The sequence below is a fragment of the Salmo salar genome, chromosome 10 (assembly GCF_965601325.2).
Source record: "Salmo salar chromosome 10, fSalSal1, whole genome shotgun sequence".
Taxonomy (NCBI): domain Eukaryota; kingdom Metazoa; phylum Chordata; class Actinopteri; order Salmoniformes; family Salmonidae; genus Salmo; species Salmo salar.
The window spans coordinates 25,203,142-25,219,484 of NC_138300.1; the positions used below are offsets into that span (position 1 = coordinate 25,203,142).

The 16,343-nt window shown below is 41.5% G+C and overlaps 2 protein-coding genes across 4 annotated transcripts in view; one reads left to right on the forward strand and one right to left on the reverse strand.

Moving 5' to 3' along the window:
• Positions 1-14,191, reverse strand: part of LOC106613840 (DNA-binding protein RFX2) — a 72,215-nt gene extending 58,024 nt beyond the window's left edge. For 2 of the 3 annotated variants that reach the window (XM_082956829.1, XM_014216501.2), the window contains exon 1: positions 14,005-14,191. The gene's annotated coding sequence lies outside the window, so the exon portion shown is untranslated. The remainder of the gene's footprint in view (positions 1-14,004) is intronic. The other variant, XM_014216502.3, reaches the window with a different exon arrangement.
• Positions 12,717-16,343, forward strand: part of LOC106613839 (long-chain-fatty-acid--CoA ligase ACSBG2) — a 40,501-nt gene continuing 36,874 nt past the window's right edge. Inside the window, exon 1 of the mRNA XM_082956828.1 lies at positions 12,717-12,735. The gene's annotated coding sequence lies outside the window, so the exon portion shown is untranslated. The remainder of the gene's footprint in view (positions 12,736-16,343) is intronic.

Sequence of the window (16,343 nt, forward strand, 5' to 3'; positions counted from 1 at the left end):
AAGACAATGAAGGAGTGGCTTCGGAACCTGTCACAATGTCCTTGAGTGGCCCAGCCAGAGCCCTATCGAACATCTCTGGAGAGACCTGAAAATAGCTGCGCAGCAACGCTCCCCATCCAACCCGACAAAGCTTGAGAGGATCTACAGAGAAGAATGGGAGAAACTCCCCAAATACAGGTGTGCCAAGCTTGTAGCGTCATACCCAAGAAGACTCGGGGCTGGAATTGCTGCCAAAGATGCTTCAAAAAAGTTCTGAGTAAAGGGTCTTAATACTTATGTAAATGTGTTTACATTTTTTATAAATTAGCAAACAAACATGTCTAAAACCTGTTTGTGCTTTGTCATTATGGGGTACTGCGTGTAGATTGATTAAATCATTTTTTTTCTCATCAATTTTAGAATAAGGCTGTAATGTAACAAATTGTGGAAAAAGTCCAGGGGTATGAATACTTGCCGAATGCACTGTAAACCAGCCTATTGTGGGCATCAGATGAAACCACAACCTAAGGCATTCCTATAATAATTAACGTATAACGCAAACAATAGAACTGCTTTGTAGCTCCCATGTTGCCTTAAATTACCATTTAGAATTTGACAAATGTAGACTCTTTCACAATATTCCAAGACATAGCCTAGCCAGTATGACTGAACTAGTAAATGGGTAAAGTTTGCACTGTAGACACCTCTTTTCAAGTATTTCAGAATACCCTCGTTTCCATTTGAGTGTCAAAAAGGATGACGCCGAAACGTCAACATAAAAGAATCGTACGCAGAAAGATGCAAAGCCCATACTGGCAAAAGAAAAACTCAACTATAGCTACTCGGTCATGAGAAATATTCTCCACATTACGTGTGCTTTCGTTACAAATCTTCCTCTGATTTCTTACTACACTAGCTGAGCAGCTTTCCCTTTGATAATGCAAAGAAAAACATGACCTTTTGCATGGTATCATCATAGATGGATCACATTTAATTTAAACAATCCATGACTAAGAACATGGAGTGGGCTAAGGCTCATGAGGTTTAGCCTAAGTCCAGACTTTCCCTAAACCAGGGATCATCAACTAGATTCATCCGTGGGCTGTTTTTTTCATGAGCGGATGGTTGGGGGCCAGAACAAAATTACAAATAATCTGTAAACTGCAAATTGACCGCAAGAATCCCAAACAGATATTTGACCAAAAAAAAAAATCATCAAACCTTGCCTACATTTGTGTACGAAATAGTGTCTATTATGCATGCGAATACTTGGAAACAGATGTCGAAAAATCTAAATCACACGCATATTTGTTTTGCTCAGATAACATTGGGGGCCAAATAAAACCACCCACGGGCCAAATTCAGCCCGTGGGCCACCAGTTGGGGAACACTGCCCTAAACTGTAGGAGGAACTGTTTCAGGAACTGTTTTCAACTCCATGATAGGGCAGGGCGATATGGCCAAAATATCATATGACAGTATTTAGGACGAGACAGGCAGGCAGCGTTTCTCAGCCAGTCGAAATCATGAATCAGCTGGCATCATTTTTATGGATATATACAAAGAAATGTCAATTGAATAAAATGTCAAATTTAAATGGTGTAGCTAGTTTGCAGTGTTTCCAGCTTCAGTTTGAAGTGATTGTGTTAGCTGTGTTGTTGGCTAGCTCCTCTCAACAACAGTGTCACTCCTGATGAGCGAGCACATTTTCTATGCCAGGTGAAAAATCGCACCTCATTAGCTAATTGTTATGGAAATAAAAGTCACTAGAAAACAGCGTAAACAAATACAAATGCAGCTACTGTTGTTCTTTTTGACGTTACTGTAAGTTAGCTGTAGTTGGCTAGCTAGCAAGCGATAAGAATGTTGCCAGCCAGTATGGTAATGGACCATTTAGAACGAATGACGGATAGATACAGCACAAAAAGTCTAGCAACAAAACCAATAACCAGCCGACTTGGGTAGCACCCTTAAATTTGTGTCGAGACTATATCTTGTGGAAGGATGAAATATTATGAATAAATTAAATCTAAATAACATTTATGAAAATATGTCAATCATTAATTGAATATGTTGGTAACACATTGTATAAAAGTGATCATGCCAGAGAAGCCGGTGTATGGAGGATATATTAGCACAGTTTGCCGGCCCTCGACATCATCTCGGGCATAACACCCATGCCAATATATCCTCCAAACACTGGCTTATCTGGCATTATCACTTAAATAGAACGCTAGTGGATTTATATTAAGAAGCAAAGTAAAAACAGCATCAACATTGCATTGTTGCATTGACCATGCAGACTGAATGCAAATGTCTCTTGATCACAGGAACAAATGCGCTCCTGAGTGACAGGGGTTGTGGATAGCTCTGTGTGGAAAGCGGCATGGAGAGAGAGATGACTCAAGTAGCAAAGTAAAATATAAATAAAATGTACGTTACACACGGCATATCACGTTTAACAAACAAAACATTCAAAAGTATGAAAATGTATGGACTCACTACTCTAAGTCTCTCTGGATAAGAGCTTCTGCTAAATGACTAAAATGTAAATACCGTTGTAGAAGGTGAAGTAAAAACCCAAACCGGTCTGTGCATCAATACCGGCATCGTTAAATACTGTATACCGGCCAGCCCTACGCCATGGCATGCACTTCATGTTAACCTGGTCCTAAAACCTAAGCCATATCCATGGAGGTAGGTTGACTAATCTTGCAGCTGTGATTTAAGACAAGATTTAATTCAAGGGTTTACAGCTGATTTCCAACCACTCCTAATGAACATCAGGCTCAGTGAAATTCAGTGCTGTTTTCCAACACTATCACGGAACACCATGGACTATGACTTTTCATAATCATATCCCAGGAATATCTAAATAGAAACGCACATTAGCTTCCTGTCCAGATGTGCATATTATATTTTCACGTTCAAAGACGTGCAAGCAGTACCTGCCTGTAGAAGAAAGGCTGAGAGCAGTCAAACAGAAAGTGCATTTCAGATCTCTTTTCAGTTGCGGATTATTTTTTCCAGAGAGATAGCTGAGAGATGACCTCCGTAGCTGGCTGAGGTAGTGCCTTCAGCTAGCACCCTTGTCTCTGAAATCAAGTAGCAGGTTTTATCTCCATTTCCTTACCAGTGGATTCACTCAACACAGACATGACACACAGCAATTGCGCAAATGCATTCACAAGCACTACAATAAAACAAACCAATGAGTCACCCAGTTAACTGTTTCCCATTAAACGTACAAATGGTTCCTCATGCAATGGTTGGTATGAGGACCTCTTATCAGACGGCTGTGACTCGACCAGTTTTTTTTTTTTTATCCTTACAACACAACAACATCATAAGGTGACGATCTCTGTGAGTGCCAAGTTGCCAAATACTATCCCGGCAGTTATTTACGGGCTGTTTTAGCCAGGCACAAAGGGTGTGTCATCATTTGTACAAGGACTCAGTGTGAGCATGTGGGCGTTGAATCCATGTGTCTGGAGCCTGTTCAAACGTGATTATTAATATCAGGTTAGAAGAAAGCCCCAGCCAGTCAGGACATTCTCTGAATAGAGAAACATCTCTGTTGTTACTACATCTCCATGACAACCTGACATTGGTAAATAATAATATTTGAAAATGGTTGATGTAGTCAGAGGAAGGAGAATGTGGCAATTTGTCTGAATGACAATTTGGGTTTATTTAGACTGAAGAGTTGAAGCAACCACATATCAATTGACATAATATGTACATAAACTTTGCTATTTGCATTAGCAATGGAATGTCACACGCCGAGAGAGGGTTCGGGGGCTTGTCGACGTTCTAGCTCCAAAGCGCAAATGTACCTTAAATATCACAGTAGCCTCTAGACAGTAAACATGCAACCTATTCAACTATGCGAGCAAATTTTCCATCTACATTACACTCTTGATTTAACAAAACCATTTCTCTTGAACAAGGCAACAGTAAACATGTCATTCCCCACGAATGATGCAGCGCCCCCCTTGGGCTAATTGAGATATCGCATTTGACTAATGAATTTCAGTTGATTACTATAGCGCCCCCCTTGGGCCAATCAGTGTAATTTTGTAAATGGCAGATCTTTATGGCAAGACTCATTCACCCAAGTTGTCAAAATTGGGCCACTGGTGTCTGAGATATCGCGAGACATATCCATAGTCCCCTACCCGATTTCATTGCGGGGAACAATAATGCAACAATTCACAAGCATATGTGCAGACATTTAAATGTAGAATTTTCTTATCCATGCACTAATTCAGCTGCAAGACAATAACACAGACAAGGTGGCACAGCTACTACTATAGCTAGCTATCTTGCTAACGTTTTCTTCATCAAATAACTTAAGCAGAGCAAAAATGTACTTTTACCCCTTCAGACAAATATAACAAGTACAGTAATGTTATCATTCAGTGTCATTCATATTATGCAGAGCTAGGTAGCTAACTAAACAAATTATCTAAATTCTCCTCACATACTACTAGCTTACTGCTGCTAACTTACTAGCTAAGTTAGTTAGCTGAATGCTAATGTCAGCCAACTAGCTGAACCATAGCTAGATTGCGTTTCAGCCTACATAGCAGAGGTTGGAACTGGTTCAGAGAAAAGAAAACTATTGCAGAACAGAACCGTTATTTTAAAAGCATGGAAAGCAGTTAATTATGTTATAAGCATTTTGTTCAGACCCCCCCCCCCCCCAAAAAAAAATGCAACAAAGAGCCTATGCAAAGCCCCCACTCACTCAAACCCTCCGAAGCATAGGCTACTGTAGCCTACTAACGTTACAAGCATGAGTCAGAAATTAGGGATCGATTTTTAATTAGAGAAACATTTATTAACTTTTTCAATGCTAGTTAAGGATATTATAAAATATCCCACTTGTCTGTCCATCCAAGGTTGCTTGCCCGCTACATTGCAAGCTGCTCTATTTGCACTGATTGGTGAAGTAATTTATTGTTGAGCTACATGTACAAAAAACATTGAGGTTTAAAAAGGAACAAAGCTGTAGTTTTTTGGTTCGAACCGGTTCAGAACATTATTTTGCAGTTCAGAATGAAACAATTGGAAAATAATTTCTGTTACAACCCCTTAGAACAAGGTGCAGGAGACATTACAGTAAAAGGTCCATCCAAGGGCATTTTCTCAAAAACTGTAAAGAATATCTCGTAGTGAGAATAGTCTGAGTGCTTTCTACCCAGAGCCCAGGAAGCCTTCCACCTGAGAGCCTCCTCTGCCCCTGTTCCCTGTCAAATCATTTCATTAAAAAGGGCTTCTGAAGTGCAGCCCTACAGACAAATGCCGACTGCAAAGAAGCAGTAAGTAGCCTGCTCACAAATCTGAGAACATTTCTTCCCAATGACTCACAGGACATTGTCATTATCTTGAAGCAAGTTGTCACACTTGTTGCTTTAGCTTGAAAAATTAAAAACATCCACATTTCAAACATGGATTTTAACTAAGGAAAACTCCACAGAAGAAAATACCCAGAGAGAAAGTGGGGAGAGGTTGGGGGAGGACTACTGTGCCTGGTTGAATAGCTGAAAGAAGGAGCCATCATTGTGATGCAAATGTCAGAACCCGGTCTGCTGTTTGTGGCAGGAAATTTAATTAGCAGTTGTGTAGCTACGATACAAACCAGGTGGAATGTAAAGAATGCCCCTGGTGACAGAGAGCGAGACACTGAATAACATTTCATTTCACAACAAGTGTTAACATGTTGCTACTGAGAGCCAATCATGGGTAACTTTTTTGTACCTGGTGGGGCTGTTTCACAGTAGCTTGGTGATAAAAAGCCTACTTTGTGATTAACAAACAGCACTGCCTGTGTCGAAAACTCAGTGTATGCAAGACAAAACACATTTACTGCACATGGACACTTGAGATGAAATAATTTCCCTCTCGTTCGTTGATTTTGTACAAGTGTCATCTGTAAACTGAAAGGAGAAACTTAACCCCAGTCCTGCCACTTTAAAAGAAATGTTGTGTAGAAAACCACCACATCAAGATTTTCCATGTAGGCCTACACACATGAACAACTCCCCAAAGGTATTCATCATAGTCTCTGTGCCTCAGCTCTGTTCAGTGAATTCATGACACTTCTGACTGGAGTTTTGGTGCATCTCATTAAAATCTGAATTAATGTCAGATAATCAAATGTACAGAGACCAGATGGTTCAGTAAGCGCAAAACCCAATTTGGATCTAAACACCATATCTGTAAAGTCATGACATCTACATATATTAGGCACACTGCCTGCTAGTGCCAACTATTTACTTTTAAAATAAGATGTGAATCAAAGCTACTAAGACAATTCAAAGGCTGATAATAAAATGGGCCATCAGCAACACACATTGATTGAGTTCTGGCAAATGCACCGACAGTGAGCCATTGCCCACAATAGAGATTACTCTGTCAAGATATCAATCCTTTGAAAATATTTAGTTCTTAGGCTAACATTTTCAATTTGCGACACGCAGAATTGCTTCTATCAAGCAGTCCGTTACAGTTTGTGCAGGACTACTCTCAATAACTGATCGGGCAGCCATTGGCCGGGTATTGGACTGAGAGCCGGGGTTGGGCCTCATCCAGATAAGCTAAATACAGCATGCACACACACACACACACACACACACACACACGACCCATCTCGGGTCAACCCCCTCCCCACCCAGGGACAACTGCAGCTGTCCATTTGAGAGCTGCACTGTACCAGAGACGAGTCCATTAAAACCTCAACATGGTATAGGGTTAATGTGGACACTGCTCACGACAGGGGTCCATGTGAGGAGTACAGACAGGACTAAACCTGGACCACAGGCGGCAGCAGTGAATCACAGATGACCGTGGCATCCATCGCTGGGAGACACTGAAGCATGACCACGATCCCAGGCTGCAGGCTGTCAATAACAAAACCACTGGTTAACTGCACTTCAGTATACATGAGTGTAGGCTTTGCCATGTAGAGCACATGTGAATGTGTGTATGTCAATGTATGTTTGGTGTCCACATACTGTAGTGAGAGCAGACAGATCAGGCAGGCAGAGCAACATTTTTTTTAAATTGTCAAAAGTTACATGGTTAACTCAAAACGCATGTATTCTTTCACCTGGAGCACCAATTTTTTGGGGCTCATTCTTTTCAAGAGTACCACTTCCCAAAATACAACAAGTGTGACAACTTGCTTCAAAATAATGACGATGTCCTGTGAGTCATTGGGAAGAAATGTACTGCCTAGTTAAAACCCATTCTGAGGTTTTATACTCATTTGTATTTTGGGAAGTGGTTGTCTTTCTTGTACTCTTGAAAAGAATGAGCCCAAAAGGCAGTACCAGCTGCTTTCTATGCTGTCTCACACTCTCCTCTATTGAGCACCTTTTCCTCCTGACCTGCCTCTGCAAGCCAAAACTATGCATGCCCGACACATCCAGGGAGATAAAAATAACCCATTTAAAAACACTTGACTTAACAGTATAAACACGTTACCCCCCCTGGCCCACCCCCTCTCTTTCCATGACTTTGGGTGTATTTATACCCATAGCACTCACGTCTGTAGCCATGAAATGCTTTGAAAGGCTGATCATGGCTCACAACACCATTATCCCAGAAACCCCAGACCCACTCCAATTTGCATACCACACCAACAGGTCCACAGATTACGCAATCTCTATTGCACTTCACACTTTCCCACCTGGACAAAAGGAACACCTACATGAGAATGCTATTCATTGACTACAGCTCAGCGTTCAACACCATAGTGCCCTCAAAGCTCATCACTAAGCTAAGGACCCTGGTACTAAACACCTCCCTCTGAAACTGGATCCTGGACTTCCTGACGGGCCGCCCCCAGGTGGTAAGGGTATGTAACACATCTGTCACACTGATCTCAACACAGGGGCTCCTCAGGGGTGCGTGCTCAGTCCCTTCCTGTACTCCCTGTTCACTCATGACTGCACGGCCAGGCACGACTCCAACACCATCATTAAGTTTGCCGATGACAACAGTGGTAGGGCTGATCATTGACAACGATGAGACAGCCTATAGGGAGGAGGTCGGAGACCTGACCGTGTGGTGCAAGGACAACAACTGTTCCCAACGTGATGAAGACAAAGGAGATGATTATGGACTACAAGAAAAGGAGGACCGAGCACACCCCCATTCTCATCAACGGGTCTTTAGTGGAGCAGGCACTACTGGCACAACTGTCATTACATTTAAGTCATTTAGCAGACGCTCTTATCCAGAGCGACTTACAAATTGGGTCCATGGTCCAAACACACCAAGACAGACGTGAAGAGGGCACGACAAAACCCATTCCCCCTCAGGAGACTAAAAAGATTTGGCATGGGTCCTCAGATTCTCAAAAAGGTTCTACGGCTGCACCATCGAGCGCATCCTGACAGGTTGCATCACTGCCTGGCAACTGCTCGGCCTCCGACCGTAAAGCCCTACAGAGGGTAGTGCGTACAGCCCAGTACATCACCGGGGCCAAGCTTCGTGCCATCCAGGACCTCTATACCAGGGAAAAGGAAGCCCCTAAAAATTGTCAGACTCCAGCCACCCTAGTCATAGACTGTTCTTTCTGCTACCGCACGGCAAACGGTAACGGAGCGCCATGTCTAGGTCCAAGAGGCTCCTAAATAGCTTCTACCCCCAAGCCATAAGACTCCTGAACAGCAAATCAAATGGCTCCACAGACTATTTGCATTGCCCCCTTCCCAACGCTGCTGCTACTCTCTGTTATTATCTATGCATAGTCACTTAACTCTACCTACATGTACATATTACCGCGACACCGGTGCCCCCACACATTGACTCTGTACCGGTACTCCCTGTATACAGCCCCGCTATTGTTATTAACTGCTGCTCTTTAATTATTTGTTTTTCCTTCTTACTTTTTTTGGTATGCATTTTCTTAAAAGTGAATTGTTGGTTAAAGGCTTGTAAGTAAGCATTTCACTGTAAGGTCTACACTTATTGTATTCAACGCATGTGACAAATAAAATTTGATTTGTAAATCTCAAGTTGCAATGTAAACGTAATAGCAGCATGCTCAGATTCTGGTTGCATGGCATTTCAGGGACATTTATTTCCTTTGTAGCTAGTGTAGGTGACCAATCAAAGCTAGGTTCTCAGAATTAGGCTACTTTGCCAAAACAAGTGCAGTAATCCTTCAAACACTGATTTAATACTTCTTCAAAATCAACTGTATTAGCAAAATTAGGATTAGAAAACTTTGTTTTGAAACAAAGTTTTCTAATCCTAATTTTGCTAATACAGTTGATATAGATATATATATATATTCATTCAGTGGAGCGGCAGGCTACCAATGTTCTCCAACAAAATACCCATTAACCTGTTGGGGCTCGGGGGCAGTATTGAGAAATTTTGAAAAAAATATGTGCCCATTTTTAACTGCCTCCAACACCAACTCAGAAGCTAGGATATGCATATTATTAACACATTCGGATAGAAAACACTCTGAATTTTCTAAAACAGTTTGAATGGTGTCTGTAAGTATAACAAAACTCATATTGCAGGCAAAAACCTGTGAAAAATAGATTAAAAAAAAATGTGAATTTTGTGACTGTACTATTTAGTGTCATTGTTTTATAGATACCATAGTGAGAAAGGATTCATTTCGCAACACCTACGGCTTCCACTAGATGTCAACGATCTTTATAAAGTTGTTTGAAGCGTCTATGATAAACAGAGAGCAAATTAGAATGCAAGGAAGTTGACATGTCGTCATTTCATTTTTTTGCGCCTGCGCATAAATCTGAGAAGCGTGAGTTTGTCATTAATTGTTTATCAAGACATAGGATAGGTTGTGTGAAAATATTACTGATGTTTAACGTTAAAAATGGACCAAAAGATTAATGCTAAACAAAGTTTGACATGTTTGAACGAACGTAAATAGATTATTTACTAGGTTTTTTTAGCTTTTCGGCGTGATTTTACAACACCCCCCACCACGTTTTGTGGGAGCATAATGAACGCTAACTACTTGGTGTTATTTGGACATAAATTATGAACTTTGTCAAAAGAAACCACATTTGTTCCGGACCTGGGATTCCTGGCAGTGCCTTCTGATGGAGATAATCAAAGGTAAGGGGATATTTACTATGTTATTATCGATATTAGATGATGCTAACTGTATAGCATAGCTTATTGTTCTTAGCATAGCACCCCGTTTATTGCAAAATGTGATTTCCCAGTAAAGTTATTTTGAGATCTGGCCATTCGGTAGCAATTACGAGATGATAATATATTATTCTTTGAATGACAATATTATAATTTACCAATGTTTTCGAATAGTAATTTTGTTATGTTCACCGGAAGCATTTCAGAGAAGAAAAAAATCTGAATTTCACGCTACTGTAAAATGCTGTTTTTGGATATAAATATGAACTTGATGGAACAAAAAATGCATGTATTGTATAACATAATGTCCTAGGAGTGTCATCTGATGGAGATTGACAAAGGTTAGTGCATAATTCTAGCTGGTTTCTGCTTTTGGTGACGCCTGACCTTGAATTGAAAATGGATGTTTGTACTTTTGTGGCTATGTACTGTCCTAACATAATCTAACTTTATGCTTTTGCCGTAAAGCCTCTTTGAAAATCGAACAATGTGGTTAGATTAAGGAGATGTTTATCTTTTAAAATTGTGTAAAATAGTTGATTGTTTGAGAAATTGAAATTATTAGATTTTTGATGTTTTGAATTTCCAGCCTTGTTAGCAATCCCGACTCGGGGTTCATTGCTAACCTGTAGCCCCAACAGGTTTTTAACAGATGGCACTCAAAAAGTCACCATCAAGTTAATTCTCATAAATATACAGACTGGCTAAAGAACCCCCCCCCCAAAAAAAATATATACAGCCCATTTCACATGAAAGGAATTGGGTATTGGGCTCCAATAATGCATCTAAACATGAATCATTCCATTCTCTGCCTTCAGAGATGAATCCTATGTGGAAGTGCACCTGTGATGGTGTATGACATTACCAGAAACCACAGGGTTAATTAAAAGAGTGAATGTTCATGCCGCAAACACTTAACTGGTGCCGCTACAGCAAACTGGTTTCACAAAGAACTGTCTGAAAGCTGTCTAGAAAAGTAAGTTCGCTGACCCAATGGTCTTAACTACTAGGCTACCTGTTGCCCCTGGTATGAGCACTCAGCTCTGAATAGAAATCAATAGCGCAGCACACCTAATGAGAACCGACACCTGGACAACGTGTCACTCTCATGGATAGGACTCATTAACTGCCTTGGCTCTGTTGAACAGGTGTAACATCACCGTGGTGATGACTTGTACCGAAAACAAAAATTGGACTGAGGTCAGACAAGAGGAGTCAAACTGTTACAGTCAATGTCTCCTGAAGTCCATCTGACCTTTGAGACAAATTAATCTGGGGTACAGTTTGGGATCCATATAATGTATCAACTTTGTTCAAACTCTGATGTCTTTATTCTGTCTCTGTTGTCTATTACTAGCAGCACCATATCACCAAGTACATTTCTGAAGGTGTAAATGTACTTAACGAATAAAGCTGATTCTGATCCACAGTCATCTGAATTGTACAATATTGAATCCATTTGTTTCTCAGGTGAATTGTTTAAAATATTTGACTGGCACTTTCCACATGGACCATCCATATTAAAGCACTCACTTACTACCCACAAAGATGGAAAGAAAACCAAATGGAAAAGGTCCACTAAGGAGGAATAACTATCATAGCACCACCTGGCAGTAACATCTTTTTGGTAATTATGTTTTTAAAAGGTGTGGAAAATGGGGAATATTGATATTTAGCCAAAAATTGTGTAGTGCCCTGCTACGAATATCCCAGGCAATGCAGGAAACATTCCCCTCCGACATCTTTGAGTCTTAACACAAGCTCCGCAGACACAACAAACAAAAATCTAAATAACACCACTTCTTGTGACTCTTACCGACTTCCTTCCAACACATTACAGATTTTCCTGAAGACGTTAAACGGATTTCCCAAGTAGCATTGATCCAAAACCCTGACTCCAACGAAAAACGAGTCTAGTGGTTTCCTATTTTCCAAAATAGCTTACTTCTCGTTTCCCTTTTTCTTTGAGAACGAGTGGGTTACAGTGGCACTTTCTGTACTATTAGCTTCACTCGACTCACTAGCAGTTTCAAGCAAAACCTCAGTTTCCGCCATCTTCTGTCCCGCGCCTTCTTCTCATCATCCCAAGACCTCCTGGCAGAGCTGACGTATCGCTACACTTGTTTCACATACAGCAAAATCTAACCACCCCGCTAATACGGTTTCTGACAGTTTGATGAAATTCTCTTCGTCACTAACGCCCCCACAGGTGAAGAAGCTGGATGTGGAGGTCCTGGGCTGCGGTTGTGAGGCCGGTTGGACATACTGCCAAATTCTCTAAAATGACGTTTGAGGCAAATTGCCGTAGAGAAATTAACATTAAATTCTCTGGAAACAGGTCTGGTGATCAATCATGGAGTCAGCATGCCAATAGTACACTTCCTCAAAACATCTGTGGCATTGTGTTGTGTGACAAAACTGTACATTTTAGAGTGGCCTATTATTGTCCCCAGCACAAGGTGAACCTGTGTAATTGTCATGCCATTTAATCCACTTCTTGCTATGCCACACCTGTCAGATGGATGGATTATCTTGGCAAAGGAGAAATGCTCACTAACAGGGACCTAAACAAATTTGTTCACAACATTTGAGAGAAAGAAGCTTTTTGTGAGTATGAAACATTTCTGGGATGTTTTATTTCAGCTCATGAAACATGGGACCAGCACTTTACATGTTGCGATTATATTTTTGTTCAGTATATTTACCTTGGGAAAATTACAGACTTCCAAAGCAGTTCTTACACAGCCTCCTATTAAAAGCATGCTAAATAAACTACTCCACCATCGCACGCCCTCCCCAAAACGACATTGACACACGACAGTGGCACCCTGAATTTGATGTAGCCAACAAATTGACGAGCTTTCGGCTTGTTGTTTAACAGGATCGGTAATAAACATAGCAAATAACGAGTACTAACGTTAGTGAGCTATTGGAGATCAACTCGCGCCACTGTTCCATGTTTTAAAAGTTCACCCTTGCTTATAGAACGAGTAACGTGTTATAGCAGCGAGCTTCAAAACAATATATCTAGCTAACTTAAGTTAACGCGCAGAAATAATATAACAGCAATATGATGCGTCTCATCCTGAGTTGACATAGAGAACGTATATCAACGTTAATAAGCAGATTTTAGAGATGGGTGTTGGTAAAATATTATTGTCCGTCTAATTAATATTTGGAATAGCTAGGCTAGCCATTTGCGGTAGGCTAATGCTAACTAGCTACCTGGCCCAGCAGGCTAGCTAACGTTAACTCAATCGGTTAAACTGTGCGTTAAACAGTTTGACTTCTGGTTAGGTTAGCTAATTCGGCGTGCACCATGTGTTATCGAGCTAGCTAGCTTAAACTGAGTTAGACAACATTTCAGAAAGTTGTCACAAGTCACATCCACAAGGTAAAATGTAACGATAACATTTCACCCATGTCATGAGCTAATTTGTTAGCTAAAATGAGCTAACCTGGCTACAACCTGTAGCTGGCAAACTTGGCCAGAGTAAGCAAATATGATAGCCGAATAAACGGAACATTCCATTCTGCACACAACCTGGCACAATGTTTAAACCCGTGTATAACAATGGAAACATTACGACAAAAAAAATAAACTTAGCTAAATCGCTTTCAATAAGACAGTTCACTTGCTGATAAACGTATGCAAATGACTGACAAGCTATCGTTGGATGGAGTAAACGACGTTAGTTGAACGTTAGCGAGCTGGCGGTCTACGTAACGTTAATGCTTGACAGAAGATTCCTGGGGTGAATGCGAAGGGAAAGTAGCAGATAGTGTACAAGAGATTGATGGCGGTATGCATTAAATAGCACAGCATCGTTATGCCAAATCAGAATAAATGTCTCAACTCTGTAAAGATATAGTCACCTTTGCTTTGTATAAGTTCTGCCCTGGCTGTGTTCTCTTTCCACTCTGAAATCACTTGCTCGTTGTGTTCCAGTTGCTGCAGAGTGTTGCGCCGGTTGGTAAGTAACTGTCTCCACGGCTACAGTCACTATGGCGCGCGGGGTCTCGAAGCAACTGTTGCTACCCTGTACTGCATACGTCATTCGATATAAACGATATATATATATATATGAGGGCGGGGATACTGCATTGACTCCGCCCAATAAGGACAATCGATCACTAGAGGGCGCTCTGACCCTATTCCTCAGGTAAGGCCACATACGGCTACGTTTGGCACTGACAACCTTACCGTGAAATGCTTACTTACAAGCCCTTAACCAACAATGCAGTTCAAGATATAAAGTTCAGAAAATATTTACTAAAAACTAAAGTAAGAAATAAAATTAAAGTAACAATCAAATCAAAGTTTATTTGTCACGTGCACCAAATACAACAGGTGTAGACATTACAGCTTACTTACAGGCTCTAACCAACAGTGCAATTTTTAAGAAAAAAAAGAAAAAAGTTATTAGGTGAACAATAGATAAGTAAAGAAATAAAAACAACAGTAAAAAAGACAGTGAAAAATAACAGTAACTAGGCTATATAGAGTAGGGAGGCTATATACAAACACTGGTTAGTCGGGCTGATTGAGGTAGTATGTACATGAATGTATAGTTAAAGTGACTATGCATATATGGTAAAAGGAGAGTAGCAGTAGCGTAAAAGAGGGGTTGGTGGGTGGCGGGACACAATGCAGATAGTCCGGGTAGCCAATGTGTGGGGGCACTGGTTAGTCGGGCTAATTGAGGTAGTATGTACATGAATGTATAGTTAAAGTGACTATGCATATATGATAAACAGAGAGTAGCAGTACCGTAAAAGAGGGGTTGGCGGGACACAATGCAGATAGTCCAGGGAGCCATTTGATTACCTGTTCAGGAGTCTTGTGACTTGGGGGTAAAAACTGTTGAGAAGCCTTTTGGTCCTAGACTTGGCGCTCCGGTACCGCTTGCCATGCAGTAGTAGAGAGAACAGTCTATGACAGGGGTGGCTGGGGTCTTTTACAATTTTTAGGGCCTGGATGGCAGGCAGCTCAGCCCCAGTGATGTAATTGGCCGTACGCACTACCCTCTGTAGTGCCTTGCGGTCGGAGGCCGAGCAGTTGCCGTACCAGGCAGTGATGCAACCAGTCAGGATGCTCTCAATGTTGCAGCTGTAGAACCTTTTGAGGATCTGAAGACCCATGCCAAATCTTTTTAGTTTCCTGAGGGGGAATAGGATTTTGTCGTGCCCTCTTCACGACTGTCTTGGTGTGTTTGGACCATTCTAGTTTGTTGGTGATGTGGACACCAAGGAACTTGAAGCTCTCAACCTGCTCCACTACAGCCCCGTCAATGAGAATGGGGGTGTGCTTGGTCCTCCTTTTCCTGTAGTCCACAATCATCTCCTTAGTCTTGGTTACATTGAGGGATAGGTTGTTATTGTGGCACCACCCGATAGGCTGTCTCATCCACCACCCTATAGGCTGTCTGACCTCCTCCCTATAGACTGTCTCATCGTTGTCGGTGATCAGGCCTACCACTGTTGTGTCATCTGCAAACTTAATGATGGTGTTCGAGTCGTGCCTGGCCACGCAGTCGTGGGCGAACAGGGAGTACAGGAGGGGACTGAGCACGCACCCCTGAGGGGCTCCAGTGTTGAGGATCAGCGTGGCAGATGTGTTGCTACCTACCCTTACCACCTAGAGGCGTACCGTCAGGAAGTCAAGGATCCAGTTGCAGAGGGAGGTGTTTAGTCCCAGGATCCATAGCTTAGTGATGAGCTTTCAGGGTACTATGGTGTTGAACGCTGAGTTGTAGTCAATGAATAGCATTCTCACATAGGTGTTCCTTTTGTCCAGTTGGGAATAACGAGGCTATATAGAGGGGGTACCTGTACCGAATCAATGTGCAGGGGTACAGGTTAGTCAAGGTAATTTGTACATGTAGGTAGGGGTTTAGTGACTGCATAGATAATAAAGTGAGTAGCAGCCGTGTTAAAAACAAATGTAAATGGTCCGGGTGGCCATTTCATTAATTGTTAAGCAGTTTTATGGCTTGGGGGTCAAAGCTGTTAAGGATCCTTTTGGACCTAGACTTGGCGCTCTGGTACCGCTTGCTGTGTGGTAGCAGAGAGAACAGTATATGACTTGGGTGACTTTGACAATTTTTGAGGCCTTCCTCTGACATTTCTAGTATATACATTTACATTTAAGTCATTTAGCAGACGCTCTTATCCAGAGCGACTTACAAATTGGTGCATTCACCTTATGATATCCA